The sequence below is a fragment of the Atractosteus spatula genome, assembly GCF_055471065.1.
Source record: "Atractosteus spatula isolate fAtrSpa1 chromosome 16 unlocalized genomic scaffold, fAtrSpa1.hap1 SUPER_16_unloc_2, whole genome shotgun sequence".
NCBI classification, from domain to species: Eukaryota; Metazoa; Chordata; class Actinopteri; order Semionotiformes; family Lepisosteidae; genus Atractosteus; species Atractosteus spatula.
This window is the reverse complement of record NW_028296632.1, coordinates 392,501-397,499: the sequence shown is the minus strand read 5'-3', so window position 1 is coordinate 397,499 and position 4,999 is coordinate 392,501. Positions and strand designations below refer to the sequence as shown.

Here is a 4,999-nt window from a genome sequence, read left to right as displayed (position 1 = left end):
CTTTTTATGCTCAGCTACTAAGATTTCCCTTCAGTGGTAAAATCAGATATGAATATTCAATACTTAAACGGGCACAGTTAAGACATTAAATATACATATACATACTGTATACAGTACAGTTTTCATACGGTAATATGTTTATGTTCCTAAATCAATCTCTTTTATGAGCATGTGAAAGGCATGGTGAATCGATTCTCAAAAATTACTGTACTTTGCATGATTGGAAACAAATGCGTGATTGCGAAATGCTGTGGTGTTACTTTTACAAAGACGGTCAATGAAAAAAAGAATGTTGACCAGGGCAATACTTTGAGTTTACACTTACAGCTTGTCCAAGGTCATTCATTATTAATACTATTAGTAATATCTTCGTTAAAGACTTTGATGGCCACAGCTCAAACATGAGAGGTTGAGCTTTATTAGCTCCACCTTGCGGAAATTCCGGATACTATTATTTTGCTTGTCGTATTATAGGAGAATTTACGGTAACTCGCGGTATTTACCGGTAGCTTGCGGTAGACTGCGTACAGCGTACCGCAAAATAATGCGGTATCGCCCGCGCATTTTGAATGGCTGCATCTGTAGGCTGCCAAAAGTCTCCGAAACCAAATTTTGATAGCAGAAAATTCTCACTCGTCCAGAAGTTCCCTTGGGACCCAACATCCAGCACAGAGTGGTAAAAAAGCGTCTTTTTTGTAGACCCTTGCAGCGTGCATTGGTGGTTCAGTGGTAGAATTCTCGCCTGCCACGCGGGAGGCCCGGGTTCAATTCCCGGCCAATGCAGTGGCTTTTGCAGCGAGCGGCTCCATCACTTGCATCCCCTTTCAACTCGCAACTGAAAACCCACTAAAGCTTAGAAGGTGTGAGCCAGGTCAGTACCCGGATGAGGGTGACCTACAGGGAAAAGCAAAGCTTACAGCTGGAAGCGGTGTTAATGGAGCCAGCGGTGGGGTGCTCACCCTGAGGTCTGTGCGGGTCCCAATGCCCCAGTATAGTGACGGAGACGCTGTGTGGTAAAAAGGCGCTGTCTTTTGGATGAGATGTAAAACCGAGGTCATAGCTCTCTGTGGTCATTAAAAGTGACCACCAAAACCTTTGACAAAAGCTCTTGGTAATTGATGGTCTTCAATAATGCTTCTCCTTTAGGTACATTTGAAATCAGCTGAAAAATGCTGTGAAATGGGGGGGCACTTCAGGCCAGTGTAGGATTTGGGTTACAAGAACCATTAAACAGCACGAGAAAGCCCGTACACTGAATCGCAGGGCTTTCTATTCAAAGAAGGACAAAAGAAACTTCCCTGAATTCCATTTTTTGCAGCACAGAGAGAAAAGCAGGCATGAGGCCTGTTAGCTCAGTTGGTTAGAGCGTGGTGCTAATAACACCAAGGACGCGGGTTTGATCCCCGTTCGGGCCAGGTAGTGTCCTCCTCTCTTGCCAAAACCCGTTGCTTTCTTGCTGCGGTGAGATTGGTGGTAATTCAAAGACGCCACATACTGCCGACAGACGAGAGTGTTGTGGGAGAAGAGAGAAGTGATGGAAGATTGAAGAGTGTCCTAGGTGGAGCCAAGATGAAATGTCACAATTGCCTATGGGAGGATTTCAAATGTTTAAGATGGTAAAAATAACCGGAAGTGATCCCCCAGTCCGGCACAGTCTGACGTACTTCTGTCATATAAAGTGAAACTAGATGTCGAACTGGAGCCTCACTTATGTAAATTTGCAATATTTGCATAAGTGAGTCTCCAGTTATACATCTAGTTTCACTTTAAATGACAAAACTGAAGAGACTTAAAAGAGCTGGAGAGGATTTCTTACAACTTTTGAGCCGGCACAGTTTTCGAAAACGTTTTCTTCACGCTGCACTATACAGCACAGACAGCCAAGAGTCTCTAAAACAAAACGAATTGACAGATAGGAGAAAAGTCCCACTCGTCCTAAAGTTCCCAAAATCCAGCACTGAGCGTAAACAAAGTGTTCAAGTAGCGTGGGAATGCTACCCCTAATGCTAGCTGGAGTTTGAGCGTCTGGTTCAGAGTTTGCTCAAGAGTTTACCTTTCACAGATGCGCAAAGATGAATGTTGAGGGTGCACGCTTCAAGGCGCCTTACAGTGTAGGGAGTGATTAGAGACGATTCGTGACGTGTGCTCGTTCCCATATACCGTACGCCCCGGGTTGCAGTGCTAGGATGACGTCCAATACCGCTTCGGCACGTAACGGCATTATATTCAAGTGCAGGACATGAGGGTTTTATTTTGTTCGTTTTGTTCTGCTCTGCTTTGCTTTGTTTTGCTTTCCATGGCGTTTGTAAGAGCGTCAATAAAAAGGCGATTCCTGCGTCTAACACGAATGTAAGAGCTATTTCAAGTGCGGCTTCTAAAATGCTTGTAGACATTTGTCTGTTGTTGATTGTTTTTTTGTGTCTAACAAAGTGCCATTTTCCTGTCCAGACGGGGAGACTTTATCATTCCCATATGAAGCAACCCTTAAGTCCTCTGAGGCGTGTCTGTCTGCAAGGTTTGTATTTTGGAAAGGTTTTTTTTTTTAACGGAGAACGACTTTGAAAAAGATTTCCGCCGGCGTCTCGCGATCCGTGTGAGATTGTAGCAAGAACATGGTGCGGCTTCTTAAATGCTTGTGGACATTTGTCTGTTGTTGATTGTTTCTTTGTGTCTAACAAAGTGCCATTTTCCTGTCCGGACGGGGAGACTTTATCATTCCCACATGAAGCCACCCTTAAGTCCTCTGAGGCGTGTCTGTCTGCAAGGCTTGTATTTTGGAAAGGTTTTTTTTTTAATGGAGAACGACTTTGAAAAAGGTTTCCGCCGGCGCCTCGCGATCCATGTGAGATTGTAGCAAGAACGCAGCAGCGGCAGCGCTCGCTGTAGTCGTGGCCGAGTGGTTAAGGTGATAGACTAGAAATGCATTGGGGTCTCCCCGCGCAGGTTTGAATTCTGCCGACTACGGTGTCCTCCTCACGTCGTTGTGTGCCGGCGCAAGCAAGGAAAAGTGCCTTTCTGCTTTTCCTGGTGGTTTTAAAACGCGAGATCGCTTGTACCCGCTGCCTTGGAAAGAAATGTCTACATGTTTACTTGCACATTGTCTTTTGTTTGTTTGTACATTGTATTGATGCACTGTTTGCACTTTGTCTTGTTTTTTACACTTGTTTTACAATCGAGAGACCTTCTGTAAGTAAGAATTCCATTGTACCAGTACCGGTTACATATGGCAATAAAGTTCAAGTTCATTCTGAGCAGAAGACCCTCTCACCTGAAGAAGGCTTGCGTTTTCTCTCTTCTCTTTTAAGCATGTGTACAATGTGTAATACAATTACAATGGGTAATTACAATGCGAATCGTATGAGGGTGGGGGGGAGGTGTCTTTCGCTGGAAATCTCGCCTGCTTCTACTTTACGAGTACAACCCCCTCTCTGCCGGAGTGCTGGCTGTGACGAATTAAACCGGTTTCACAGGTTTCAATCACAGACCATGTGACATGGGAGTCAGGAAACTAACACACAGCGCCACCGGATTTGATAACACTATAAAAACGCTATAAAATAATGTGACTAGGCACAGAACAAGTTTACAGCACAGTACAATAATAAATGCTGACCATGACTTTAGAAGCATAAATTGCCTTACACTCAATTTAAACACAAGCTGTCTTTAGCCCTCTAAGCTGGTTCATACAGAAATGTAGAGATCCAGGCTCAGAACACACAGCTTCATTAGCGAATACATATGCAGGACAACTAGAGAAGACGTTTTACAGAGGATGGATTTTTAGAAACATCCCATCAGTGACATCACTGAAGTCAACTCCTAGGTACTGTAACTGTCGTGTGGATAGTTTCACAAGAATCAGACAAAGGTTTAAGCATCGCTTGTTCTAGATAAAACTGCAAAAAAAACAACAACAACCCATAATGTACTTCTTTGCGGCTCTGTTTGCCCAAATCATATATTCACAACGTGAAATCTAGAAAATAATATTACGTAACCAAAATCCGCAATATGGAAACAGAACCTGTGTAATTGTTGATAGATGATGTACTCGTAACATTTTTTCAAGACGAACTACAACATTTAAAAAATGACTTGTATGTACTTGATATCTCTAATCAATCCACGGGTCCCAGCACAAAACGAAACTAAAACGCATACCGTTTCGCGCTTCTTATTAGTTGCTCAAAAGTAATTTGACCGTATGAAATGCATAATATAAACCTAGAAACATATACGTGAGCAGTACTTAAGCACTGTAGTATCGGTGTTAAGACATACCTCTCAAATACTGTAAATCAAGTTAAAAATATCTCAAGACCGATTCTGGTCATAATGAAACCATGTTTCGTGTATGTTTTCTTTAAAGTACCGAGACCAGCCATATACTCTATGTTTATGTTCCAAAATTAATATCGTTTATGGCCTTCACACGCGTTGCAGTATGCTCCTATTCTTTTTATGCTCAGCTACTAAGATTTCCCTTCAGTGGTAAAATTAGATATGAATATTCAATACTTAAACGGGCACAGTTAAGACATTAAATATACATATACATACTGTATACAGTACAGTTTTCATACGGTAATATGTTTATGTTCCTAAATCAATCTCTTTTATGAGCATGTGAAAGGCATGGTGAATCGATTCTCAAAAATTACTGTACTTTGCATGATTGGAAACAAATGCGTGATTGCGAAATGCTGTGGTGTTACTTTTACAAAGACGGTCAATGAAAAAAAGAATGTTGACCAGGGCAATACTTTGAGTTTACACTTACAGCTTGTCCAAGGTCATTCATTATTCATACTATTAGTAATATCTTCGTTAAAGACTTTGATGGCCACAGCTCAAACATGAGAGGTTGAGCTTTATTAGCTCCACCTTGCGGAAATTCCGGATACTATTATTTTGCTTGTCGTATTATAGGAGAATTTACGGTAACTCGCGGTATTTACCGGAAGCTTGCGGTAGACTGCGTACAGCGTACCGCAAA

At 42.2% G+C, this 4,999-nt stretch overlaps 1 non-coding gene across 1 annotated transcript; it reads left to right on the top strand.

The window, feature by feature from the left end:
- The first annotated feature begins 712 nt into the window (after positions 1 to 712).
- trnag-gcc (transfer RNA glycine (anticodon GCC)) lies at positions 713 to 783 on the top strand. Its single transcript has one exon. It is a non-coding gene; the product is annotated as a tRNA-Gly (tRNA).
- The last annotated feature ends 4,216 nt before the right edge of the window (positions 784 to 4,999 follow it).